This window comes from the organism of the source record quoted next, unplaced genomic scaffold (genome assembly GCF_019419815.1).
Source record: "Pyrus x bretschneideri cultivar Hongxiangsu unplaced genomic scaffold, Pyrus_bretschneideri_v1 Contig3, whole genome shotgun sequence".
NCBI classification, from domain to species: Eukaryota; Viridiplantae; Streptophyta; class Magnoliopsida; order Rosales; family Rosaceae; genus Pyrus; species Pyrus x bretschneideri.
The window spans coordinates 8,757,221-8,771,299 of record NW_025999612.1 but is presented as its reverse complement, the minus strand read 5'-3'; the positions used below and the strand labels follow the sequence as shown (position 1 = coordinate 8,771,299).

At 36.0% G+C, this 14,079-nt stretch overlaps 1 pseudogene; it reads right to left on the bottom strand.

The window, feature by feature from the left end:
- Positions 1–3,606: 3,606 nt before the first annotated feature.
- On the bottom strand, positions 3,607–12,620 carry LOC103937133 (annotated as a pseudogene).
- Positions 12,621–14,079: the final 1,459 nt, after the last annotated feature.

The following is a 14,079-nucleotide window of genomic DNA, read 5'->3' as shown; positions in this document are numbered from 1 at the left end:
TGCCATCAGTTACAAAATCCCACTATGAGCCCCATAATAGGTTGTGGTTTTAAGGCATGGAAATCGGTTGCATCATGACATATTTTGTGTCTCTTCATGAGACTTGTTGACGCAAAGTATTGGATCCATGAAGGTTAATCAAGGATTGCTAAGGTACGCATTATTTAAGTCTTATGCTTGTAAACCTTTTCAATTTGAACTATGATGTTGTTTTTAGAGGATGAAATTTGACTACTAGAGTTTCCTTTGGACATCGAAATTGAAATGATATGAAATTGAATTTGTTATGGATGTATAAATTCATGATAGATGCACATAATTATTTCTGGTAGATTGCGTGTCTTGATTTAAATCAGGTGAATGACACGTTTAATGGTCACAAAATGACCTGAATTTTTGATATGTTCAACATATATATGTCTACTATGTGTCTGCAAATTTTCGTAAGTTTTTTCCATGTAGTGTAATTACGGTGAATTTACTAGTAACCCATGCTCGTACAGACAGTTTTGCTGGCAGATTGTTTTTGTCTTTTGAGACGTCACTTTAGATAATTATTTTGACCTAAAACGGCTCTATATTTTTATTTTATGAAGATTAATATGTCTATTTTGATCTGCAAAATTTTGGTAGCAACTAAGCTTATAAATTAATTATGATAAATTCTAAAGTAAGTGTAACTCATTGCTGAAATTCTGTTTGATAACTTTGTGTTGGTTGTGATGTCTATTTAATTATGTCTAAAATATGAAGCAATTTTGTTTAGGTACATCCTTGAAAGAATATATGAATGAATGTTTGCCCAAGTGGGAGAATTAGTGAAAGAAAATTGGGCTTCACACTCATTAACTTATTTGCAATAAGTGTATAAACTCTAAAAGCTTAGTAGGAGTTGTTCTAAAGTTTTGAGCATAAGTGGACCTGCATAAAGTGTTATTCTATCTTCCATGAATATGTGTTTTGGTTGATGAAATTAGAATTATGCCATGACTCGAATGACAATAATATGTTTAAGTTGCAGAATGAGTACTTGGTGTATGTGTATATTTTTACTTGCAATCATTTGGATGCCTTGATTGATTATTTGTTAATCTTTAGAAAGAATTTTGAGGCTCATGGGGACTTAGCACAAATATGGAATTATTAATGCAAATAGATGGTTGTGAAATTCATGATTTTGTATAAAAAGCGGTGAATGTCTGAGTTTTACCTTTCATTGAGATTATGTTATTTAAGGTGTTAAGGAAAGGTTAAAGAAAGATAATTTTGTTGAGACATGCGTTCATTGACAAAGTAAGGGTGTTCCCACAAGGATATTTCAAAAGTATGATTTAAGTAGTGATTTGCAAATTAAGTGACGATGTTGCAGATCAGTGGGAGCTTAAGTTTCATGTAATTAATGCCTTACATTTGCAGATGACCTATAAGGTATGTATGGTTGTTTGAATCCATTTATTGAGTTTAATCTCCGGTTGGATTCATTGAGTCACATGTTTATGTGTTGGTCAATTATCAGATGGCGATATATCTGATATCTAGTTAAGCAAATTGCATTTTAAATCATAAATGAATGGTTAATCTTCTTGCTTGTAAGTGTGGATTAATTCTTTTGGTTCGACTTAAAATGGCATGAATTGATATATATGTTGTATTAGTTGTGAGGGTTTTTTCATCTTGCTCATAAGTGTTGAAAATTTTCTCATGAAAGTAACTGATATGGTATATGAATCAATGTCAAAACATGTTAATTCATCTTGCTCGTAGGTGTTGAATTAATTATGTTTTATGAAGTTTTGTTTGCAACTGCAGTAGAAGTTTGCATTAAAGAGGACCTGAGATGATAAAAGTTGAGACATATTCAGGTAATTAAAGTTCATCTCTGCAATCATAATTTGACGGTGTTTCATGTGGATGAGGATTTTAGCATGTGTGATTATGAAGGTTTTGGGTTGTGTCAACCTTACAACCTTGTTAGTTCCATGTTGAAAGACTTATTTGACATAAACTTGTATCAAGATAGGATGTTATCACAACTACATGGCCATTAAAGTGATATTAATTTCTAATTTCAAGTATAAACATAAATATTATATGTGAAGACCAGTGGGAGAATGTTGGATTTATTCTGATGTAAATCAACCTTAAATGGTCTACAACATATAATAGGAATGTAATGTTGGAGATTAATGTAGATATTGTGATTTGATTTCTTAAAGATATCAATATTATATTAGGTGTCTTGTAATACAAGTAAGATTGATGGAATCCTTGATTTTATGTGATTATGATACCTAACTGATAGGATAAAAAGGTGGATTTGGGATTCCTTTATGGACGGAACCTTAATACCTTAGTCAGTATAAATACTAAGGTCCCTGCAAACCCTAGATATACAACAAACGCTTCCCATAAAGTAGTTGTATCCGGCTAGGTGCTTTGTAGAAGACTTTGGTGTTGCCGCATCCTACATCATTCGCTTGGTATCCAATAACTATTGCTTCATGATCAGGTCAGCTAACTCCTTGTTTGTGTTTAAATTATATAGCCACATAAAGTTTACAAGTACCACCCATTAAGATGAACTCAACCTGAAAACACAAATTCAGTACTAGTTATAAGGCGACAACTATGCATATTACTCTATCATGGAAATCTGCAAACCCGAAAATACATTCTTTAAGCTCTAAACATAGAAGATGGCCTCATCTATCCTGCTTCTAGCTTGGACATATGGGTTTAGTAAACACACAAAACCAAAGATTGACTACCCAAATTAACTTCACTAATCCATTTTAAACAACTAATTCCTTCAAATATCTCTTCATTACAACGCCTCTTAATTCATGGGGAAAAATCATCAAGCCGAAAATAGAACTTTTGAAAACGAATCACAGATAATAAAAACGTGATTCCTTATCAAAGGTGGTATCGTTAAAATTGCGCATGACGCGAGAAAAGCCATACCTTGCCTCGAATTGCGCGCATGCTAGTTGGCTCGTATCTAGTGTAACACTGAGTGCTGTACTCGAAGTCCGAATCGAGACAGCCGGGGTAGTACACGTAAATATTTTTCTAGTGGTGGTGATGTGGGGGCACCGATGAGGCTTCGACATCACAGCCACGAAGGCAATGCTCGAAGCGGTTCGGACTGGTTTGGCCCATAACTTTGGGAGAAGAGCCTCACGTTCCGACTTCGGTAAAGCTGCAATCATTTCGACCAGCTTCGGCGCACGTGAGAGGCCGTACTTGCGGCACGCGGTGGTCTTGAGGGCGTTTAGGTCGACGTTTTGGCCCTTCCGAGAGAGGTCGACCATGGAGCTGACGATTTCGATGATGGCTCGGACCCGGGCCTCTTCTTCGGATAGTCCATGGGCCTTAAATCAGCCCCGACCCCGTCGGGGTTGCTTTTGGTGGGCTCGGATACTGGCAGAAAGCTTTTAATCCAGCTGTAAGAAACTGCACATATGTTAAAATTTGAATAAAAGTATCACCAGCTGACGTGGTAATATCGTACCATCTAATAATTTCTCAGGTAAAAATCATAGTGAGCTAAAACATCCATAAAAAATTTGCTTCTCTAAAACAATATATATTTGAAAACTTGATAAAAAAACAATAAATATTGAAAATGAAAAATGGTTCATAATCATTGGTTTAGTTAGAATTGGTCTCATCAGTGACAGATTCAGTTCCAAACCAATATTATTACATCAAAATACACGCAAGCAAACATATAAGTTCCTGTTACACAAACAGAATCTGGGCATTATTCTTATTAGTGACATATTCAATTTCAAACCAATATTATTACATCAAAACACACGTAAGCAATCAATAATATAAGTTTCAGTTACACAAATAGAATCTTAGGCATTATTCAATTTCACAAAGGGCAAATAAGAAACCAAGATCGACCAATGTTTGCAACTTCACACAACACACAAACTACGGACGGATTCTTCCTTGCAGGGTGAATGACTCAACACGTATATAGTCAGCTCTGTTATTATAACGAAAGTTGACATTCACCGTAAAATCAACTGACACAAAGGAGAACTCACTGCAGTCTCACAAGTGCTTCTGATGCTTGATTCTACAAAAAGATATTACAAAACAAAAGAAACACAGTTACCGAATAAAATCTCAATGCATGCATATTTTATGTCTTTGCAGACTTCTGTATAAGATTGGACATGCAAATTATAAGGGAAAATGATTTTTACACTCCGATGCACTACTTCCTCTCTTTCGTAGCCTAACAATTGAATAAATAAGAAACACTAACGAACAAAAACAAGAGGAGTGCACAAGAAAAAAAAAAAAAAAGGAGTACGAAAATCATCAACCTTTTAACTTTCTAACGTAATATTTCAAATGATTATGTTGTGGAATTTTTTTTTTTACAAAAATACTACTTTTATCATATTTTTCAAATCACATTTGTTCCATATCTCTAATAGAAATGAGATCTACATATGTCAATGAGTCCTATCTCTATAAAAGAAGTGGTACAAATGTGATACAAAAAATATGGTAAGTCTAGCATTAATCAAATTTTTATATAAGGATAAAAGTGTGCATACCTTTTACGAGAGTGAATACCATAAAAGCTTTCATGACACCACATATTTTCTCTTTCATAAAACAGGTGGATTTCAGGAATATGTTGTACCTTTGGATGATCCATGCCTCCTCTTACGGACTCTATAAGTTGCATTGGAACAGAATCCAGATTCAAGCGTTCTACGTTAGCAAGGAACTCAATGCCCTGCGGCAATGCCTTTAACTCCAGGCACTTCCCAATGTGTAAAACTTGGAGATTTGGCATCGCCCCTTTCTCTATAGCTATACTATTCAATACCGGGAAGCTGCCAAACACCAAATGCTTAAGCTTTATGAAGCCTCTGGAGAAACACAATTTTTCGCCAACATATGCATTAAATAGCTCAAGCCTTTCAAGATTCGGCAATGCTTGAATGTGAGGTAGCACATCTTCTTCAAGTCTAGACCAACTTAGATGCATACGTGTCACGTTATGGAGTGAACTTAACCAAGGAGGTACCCTTTCTAGTTTTCCGGTCAAATTAATCGTTTGAAGGTTTGGAGGAGGCGAAGGTAGTGCATTAACTCGAAGAAACTCCTCTTCATCACTTGCCATTAAATACAAATCGTGAAGGAGCTCTAACTTTGAAGGGAGTCACAGAGGTCCATCTCATCACTTGCTTTCACATTTGTAATACCGAGGCTTGTAAGTTGGGTCATATTCTTGATGCCTTTAATAATCTTTCCTTCTGATTCAACAGAATACAAAACTTGCAGTTTCTGTAAATTACTTAGATCAGATGTTGCTTTTGTCCCTTTGAGATACACAAAGCCATAAGATCATCAGTGCAATGATCCATGTTTAGATGACGTAGGTTTACTAACTTGGAGATTGCTTTCGGAAGTGCCTTTATCTTACTGTCACGGATGTTCAAGGTTTGAAGGTTGCGAAGCCGTCCGATGCATTCTGGAAGCTCCTCAATTAAAGTTCCCCTCAAACTTAAATATCTTAAGTTGAACAAGTACACTAGTTCATCTGGAAATGTATCAATTGGAGCATCCTCCAAATCTAGAACTCTCAACAACTTGAATCCAGAAGGCAATTTCTTTAACGCACCAAAGACAAGAAAGGAGCGAAGCTCTGACATACCTGTGCAAGAATTAATTTCTCTTTCAGTTGTTTGAATTGACAATCGGCGGATTTCAGCTTTATCTACTATTTCTCTGCCAACATATGTAGCAACAAACTTTTCCTTTTTTGCTGTTGACAAAGCAAGCTCACGCACAAGATCATGCATTTTACATGCTCTTAGTCTTCCAGCTTCATTCATTTCAACTTGTAGCATGCTACGAACAATAAGTTCCACAAGATAGCCTCTGCAACTTCTTCTGGTGTGACCCCATCAATTGGTTCAACAAGCCCTTCAGCTATCCACAACTTGATCAACCTTTTTCTTTTGATGAGATAATCTCTGGGAAAAGGGCACAATATAGAAAACAGGGCTTCAACCGGTTGGGCAAATTGTTGAAACTAAGCAACAAGATGCTGCTCATTGGTTCTAGCATAGGATGGTTAGTCAAGTGCCAATTTAAGCTGCTGTATACTCTTCTCCATTCCGAAGATGACCTCTTGGAAGACATTAGACCACCTAGAGTTACTAATGCCAGAGGTAGGCCTTCACACTTTTCCACAAGTTTCCATGCTAATGATTCAAGCTCTGGCGGACAAGATTTGTTATCGTAAGTTGGGAATGCTTTCTTGCTAAAGAGATTCCAAGCTTCATTGTTTTCCAAGGGCTCAATTTCAAGAGGACGACATTCAACTTCAAAAGAATAGAAAGCTATGTCTTTCTTTCGAGTTGTAAGCATGATTCGACTTCCATGATGTCTATTAATAAGTGGTATCCTTATTTCTTGCCAAAGTTTAATATCCCACACATCATCCAATACAACGAGGTACCTTTTAGACTTCAAGTATGTCGACAACATCCCTAACAATTCTTTATAAGTCATGGAATTCAAATGTTCAGGCAACGCTTCCTTTCTTCCTTGGTAGAATTGCCTGATCAGATTTTTGAATAAGTCTTCGATCACGTAAGTTTGAGAAACAGTGATCCATGCATAACAGTCAAAATGTCGCTTTACATTTTCGTTGTTGAAGGTATTGGCAACAAGAGTTGTCTTGCCTGATCCTCCCATCCCGACCACAGACACAACCATTTCATTTTCCTCTCCATTCATCAACAATCCCATTAACGTTTGCTTCTTGTCTTCAATCCCGATTAGTTCGTCTTCCATAATATAAAGAGAAGACTCGGCTTTGTTCTTCACCCATCTGGGAACACTATCCGAACTTGTTCCTTCTATTGTAGAGACACCATATCTCTCATTCCTCTCTGGAATGGCTTTGATCTTTTTTGTGATTTTCTGTAATTTTTTGGCTATTCTATGCCTAAACCAAAGATTCTTTGGAAAGTAAATGGTTTTGTGGAGCCATTTTGCAAATGGAGCTGCACTTTGCTGGTCATATATGTGATACAGGAACTCATCAATGACATTTTCCGCATCGCAGGTCAAATCTCTGACGCTTGTAACCCACGTTTTCTCTCCTTCTGTTCGTAGTTCCTTGCCTTCAGCATCTATTAAGAAAGATTTCATGCTTATGAGCTCCAGCTTAAGCTCATCAACTTCATCTCGAACTGCCACTACGGAAGATGCTTCGTTCTCAAGAATGGCCGCAATTTTCCCAATCAATAGTGATGCAGCTGACTCCATTTTGACCTTCGATACTTGGTATGCAATCTATCTATAGAATAGACAAGTTTCAAAACAACAGAAAAAGAAAAAAGAAAGCAATGGATAAAATTTTGTATTTTACAAACTATGTGCTTAGTTTTCAAAACGAAACCACAAACCAAAAGAAATCAAGATCTAAATAAGGTACCTGAAATTGTCTAGTACTCAAGAAATTTAAATTTCTGTTCTTAGCTTTCATTTAGTTTAACGAAGGGCCTAACTTAGTCCAAAAACTACTTTCTCGAGTCTTTTTTCCAAGAACACAGAATTAAAGAATTTGGTTCAAGAATATGTTTGATAATATTTGAACTCGTTCAATCTAATTCTTCCACCAAATGTCATGGTTTTTTTGTCAGTGTCAAGGATAACAAAAAGTCCCAATTCTTTGTAGGTGGCAGTTGACAAGTTCCACAAAATTGTTGTTAAGTGAAAGTGCATACGTCGAAAAGAAGATGGCATATTGAACTCTACATAAAGGCCTAAAAATATTTTGCACGACCTGTTAATTGAATAGGAAACGATATGAAAATAATAGGTTTTGGGTCAACACGTTATCTATAGTTCAGAAAATTCCCACCTAGCACCGTCTAGGAGCTACGCGGTTGTCCGCCGCCCATATTAATTCCTAAGTATTTGAAAATTAAGAAAGGGCGCCTAGACCTACCTAGGCGTCCGCCTAGACCCGTCGAAGTCATGACTCTCGCTTACATAGAAAATAAATAACTTTTAGGTTGCATTTTATTTTTTCAATAAATTGTAATAGACTTGTTGAACACTTTCATTTTGCATTTTTATTTTTTAATAAATTGTAATAGACTTGTTGAATACTTGGATGAGCACTCATTATGATACACCCCTATCCGAAATGTCCACCTGGACAACCAAATCAAGCTATACAGGTCGATTCCTAGAAGGTGACAAAGCCATAAAGTGATAGTGATGTGGAAAGTATGGACTAATTTAAAAATAGAGTAACTAATTCTAGAGTGTCCATGTGAGGGGCGTTGAACCCTTTTCACACAAGTAATGTCAGAGCATAACTAAATTTAGTAAAAGATAGAGTAAGAACATTTATACCGAAAGGAGAAATCCTCCTACATGTCAACTCTAGCCAACAATCCTCGTCGTCACACAAGCTCTGACACTAAAATCTTGGAGGGGCAAAAAAGAAGGATGAGTAGGACTATAAAAAGTTTTGAAAACGTGCAACACCCTCGTTGTAAAACAAGCATAAGTCACAACTCATTAATATGTAGGCACGTAAGTCTATTGTAGAGATATTCTGACAATGGAACAGGCTGGGCGTAGATTTTACATTGTAGCACTACATCACATAAAGCTGGCGCTAAGCACATCACTACGAGTCTAAAATCTAACCTAGGGATAGGCTAACACCTAACTTTGGATCCAAAGCGAATATCAATGGTACACATGAACATACATGTGAAGCTGGTCCTAGACCCAGGACAATACAAATAACTAAGAGACACTGTGCAAACATGTAATAATGAGCAGATAAGATGTAAGGATGTCATGTCACAAGTTTATGCTTACGAATACTATTATAAAATTGAAGTATACGAAAAGTCTATTTGTAAAACTAAACATGACATGTCACATATATGCACAAACAGTTATCGAGGAAAACCATATACTAGGTTGCAGGGACACTCCAACACGCCCCCAACACGGGTTTGACAGGGTCAAGACACGGTAAAGGCATTTTTGTAAATTTGAAAAATAGTTTGAGTGAGTTTTGGCAACATTGAAACATTTGGGGCAATTTAGAAATACAAAAACTAAAGCCTAAAGGCAACCTGACCAAACCTAACTTGATTCTCCCACTCTTCCTCTCTTTCGAAGCAACCTATGCAGCCCCTTCTTTACGGACAAGGATTGTTTGCCCTCCCACGTCCGGTGCCCTTCTGTTTTGTGTGGTCACGGTTAAGCCACGTCAACATTTTATATTATTTCTTTTATAGAGATAATAAGACAAAAATGAATAGTAATATAAAATGTTAACGTGACTTAACCGTGACCACACAAACAGAATGACACAAGAGGGACCCTTGTCCCTTCTCTACATCCTCTACTCCAGTTGCATTCTATTTTAATTGGAGGTGAGTGGTTGATGTTCCACTCACGCCCTTTATTTATAAATGATGTTAGGCTTATTTTTAAAATTTGTTATTGGGCATAAATATATCTTTCTTGTTTTAATTATTATACTTGTTATTATGTTTGTGTTATTTTAGTTAATATGTATGACGAATTCACTGATGAACATAATTATTTTATTTTATTATTTTTTAATTTTTTTTAAAATGGCACAATTGGTAGCAAGTTACGATTATCTACCCTTTTTGTGTTACATTTTGTCCTAATCGTGTCTGTGTCCTATTTTTTAAGATTTATCGTGTCGCCGTATTGTTGTATAACGTGTCGCCTTGTCCATGTCCGTGCCCATGTTTGTGAAACTTAGACCATATATATATATATATATATATATATATATATATATATAATACTCAGAAAAACCAAAAAACCCACTCATAGTCCATTCGTCGAGTCAAAACCACCTTGCAGGTTTTTGGAAGTCCTTGAGATACGCTTCACCCAATTACGAAACCATTTATGTAAATATTAATTACGATCGTAAATTCAAATATTGTACAAAGTACGGTCATTGAAGAAAATATATTAAAATAATTGAATTTAGGAAAACGGAGGACGATTTGAACTCGGCACGTTGAAAAGCTTAAGGAGGGACCTGGGTTCCTTCACGCACTGCTGTACACACTGCCACAGGGCGGCGACTTGGGAAGTCAGTCCCTCACCGGAATATTCTCGGATTCGAATATAGCTCAGAGTAACTCGGGTCGAAGTCACGCTTAAGAGCTCTGCTCTCATTTCTGGCCTTGGTGGCTAGTAAAACCTTCCATGGTGGCGAGGTTGGTAACGCCAGCCGTAAAAAATGTCGAATGATGGTGGTGTTCCTGCTGCGTTTCTGTGCAGCGTGCGTAGAGATAAGGTCGAAAGAGAGTGTGAGAGAGAGATGAGAGGTTTGGTGGTCTGGTGGGGTGGCCGTTCTCTGGTGCTCGGCTTCTCTGTAAACACAGAGAAGGGAGCGATGACGAGAGTTGAGAGAGAGAGAGACAGTGAGGGAGATAGAGAATTAAGGCAGATGAATGAGAATGAGAGAGTTTGAGTGTTTTAAGAGAATGAGCATGACATAGAAAGAGTGTGAGAGAGAGATGAGAGGTTTGGTGGTCTGGTGGGGTGTCCGTTCTCTGGTGCTCGGCTTCTCTGTAAACACGGAGAAGGGAGAGATGACGAGATTTGAGAGAGAGAGAGACAGTGAGGGAGATAGAGAATCAAGGCGGATGAATGAGAATGAGAGCAGCCACATCATTTAATAGGGTTCATATTATAATATTTTTAATGTATAAAAATTATATTTTTGCCACGTGGCAGCCACATCAGCACAAATGTGGCAGCCATGTCAGCATTTAACAAATCAATGGATAGAAAATCTAACAGAGGTATTATTTTGAAATAAAATAGTAGGTGATGTATGAAAGTGAAATGTTTTAAAGATGTTGTATAGAGTTGTAATAGACCTCAAACATGAGGGTGTATTATGTAATTTACCCTTAAATAATTGGTAATGCATAGATAATAGTATTACAATAATGCCCTTGATGTTCCGAGTTTCGTAAAATCTTCGTCGTAACTCAAACGTAGCGACGAGCATTACGAGAATATGTGTGTGCACGTCTTTGGTCAACCCTAAAAAATAATTAATTAGGCACGATGCCTAATTAAATAAATACTAACGGAGACGAGCCTACTTGCTCACTTGCTTAAAGAAATCAATGAATAGGTTCTGAATATTAGAGTTTGTAGCCTACAGTACTGACAATCCATTGTTATCTCAATAAACAAGCCATGGATTCGTGAGGGTGCAAAATTATTATTTTGCTCCTAATTTGGGAAATGTCCGTAAATCGTTCGATTTACACTTTGTTCACGCTCACGTGTTTGTAAAGACACGTGCTATCTAGAAAGATGTGAAAAGGGACAAATAGTGACAAGGACCCAAATTTCTACTTAGCCCCTAAGGGGAGTTTTTGTAATTTTCCAATGTCATAGAGTAAAATATGTTTAAATTTGGGACGGGATGTGACACATTACATGCTTGTTCCTTATATTTTTAATATGTTCTAATATTTTATAATCTATGTCATTTTATTTTGCAATTTATGTACATACAATTATGTATGTTTTTAAGTATAAGTAGACATTTATTTATATGTTATATAATAAATTTAGGTAATATTATTGGCTACTCCAAAAATCTAGTTGTGTACTTTTCATAACAGTTTTTTTTTTTTTTGTTGAAAGTTTAGACTCTGGAGTGTACAATTAGATTTTTACTACCAATAACAATTCCCTAAATTTAAGTAAAATTAAAAAAAAAAAAACCATCTAGGCCAAAGGCTAGCCCCCCCCTCCCTTAGCCCGTCTAGACGTCTTTGTTTGCCACCCGATTAGAGTTTAGCGTGATTCGTTAACGATGCAGGGTCATTATCGGGTAGTCCGTTAAGAACCTGATAAGATATGGTTTCCATATCTAGATATTAGGTATATTAAATTCTTGCATGGCCTGTTATCTGAATATGAAACGACACAATCGTTTAACGAATTCAATAGTTATCAGGTCACCTGCTAAGAATTCGTTAAGACAACAGGTTTGACACAACACGACATATTAAGATAATGGATATAACATAAAAACAAAATAAAAACACGATAAAGATGACCCATTTGCTTGCTTAAATTATTTAAATAAAACACCAAATAATATTGATTAGACTTGCAACCAAATTCAACTTAACGGTCAATAACTTACCCCTCTTTTTATGCTAGCAAATATTGTTGAAGCCGAAATCGAATTTGAAATCTTGTTTTCAAGGCTGAATACTCGAACCTAAGTGACATATATAATAAGAAAAAACAAGTGAAACAAAAAATCAGATACAGCTCATAAGCAATACTTTTTTCCAGATAATTTCTAGAAGGATATTGCATATGGCAATAAGAGTGCAGAATAACATACTTGAGGGCACTTGGAAGCTCACAAAAAGAGTTGCAATGATACTCCCTTGTCAATGAACTCAATGAAAATATCAAATATGAGACGAAGACACAGAAGTTCACTCTCAAAAATATGTCTGTACCCCTTCACGTCAATCTCACAAGCCTTTTATTCATTTTCATTTGATCACGACGGTGAAGCAAGTAAAATACAAAAACCCACATTAAAATTAAAAATAATCAAGCTCAAACTGGTGACCATGACGTAAAAGCAAGTAAAAAAATACAAAAACTCACGTTAAAGTTAAGAATAATCATGCTCAAACTGATAACCACGACGAAGAAGCAAGTAAAAATACCAAAACTCACATTAAAGTTAGGAATAAGCAGGCTCAAACTAATGATTCGTACCATTACCGATACTTTTTGACAAAGAACAATACTTTTGGAAACGGTGAAACTGAAACCATGTAGGATGGGACTTCGATCCTTTCCTGAGTCCCAAGTCCTGTAGGATGTACTTTGCAAGCTGACAATAATTAACGAGGTGGGGTCCTATTAAAGTTAAAAACTTGGATTTAAACTCTTGCGGTGTACTTCGTTAGCAAATTTAGTTTAAAAGTGATTTTTTTCGGTAGCTATCTGTTAATACATGGGTAAAATTGTACGTTGACATTTTTACTGGATTTTGGTTTAACTGCTATCTGAGTTTTCAATTTCTGATCGGTTAGAATTCTATTAGAGTTGGCAAGCAACAGGAATGGATTCTTACTGTGTGGCTTTGAAAAACACCCATTTGAGAAGACCAAGTGGTTTATGCAATGGTGGTTCTGGGTTTTTGGGGGAGAGGGTTAGAGGGAGTTTCAATAACAGGCTTTGGGCTAATCAGTTGAGAACTGACAAGAGGAAGGTGATACCGGGAGCTGTTCTTGCTGTTCTTACCTCAAAAGATGCGAAGGTTGTCGTAAGTTAATCCTTTCTTACGTTCGATTGCCCATTTGATAATTTTTGAGATAAATAAGTAATTTGTATGATCACTGCCATTTGTGTATGTTAATATTTGTTATTTCGTTAACTTTATATGTATGATGAATTATGAAAAATGTTTTCTTAATCATGGGTTCGATCTCAGACTCTGCAAATGCCATCGTTACCTAGGCGGAGAGTAGATCCGAAAAATGTAGCTTCGATTATATTACGACGAGGAAGAAGAAGGTGCACATGTCAAAGTACAATTTTACCCATGTATTAACAGTAATTAACAGAAAAATCACTTTTGGATTAAATTTGCTAACAGAGTACACCACAAGGTTTAAATCGGAGTTTTTTTAGCACAGGACTATCTTCCGAATACCTTATAACCACATGAATCATTTATTCGATTCGAAAAAAAAAAAAGAAAAAAAAAAAGAAAGCTCTTATTTTACATCCCAAGATTTTAGAAAATCACTCAAGCACACTGGAATTACATTACAAAAGTTTATGATAAATGTTAAAGATACTATTTTAAAAATAGAATTCTTTAGGGACAATCCAACACATTACGTTTTTAGCATAATTCTCTTATTACATTATAAAATATTATGAAAAAAGATGATGTGACAGAAAGTTCATAAGAAATTCTACTTTAAGAAAGTTTCTTTA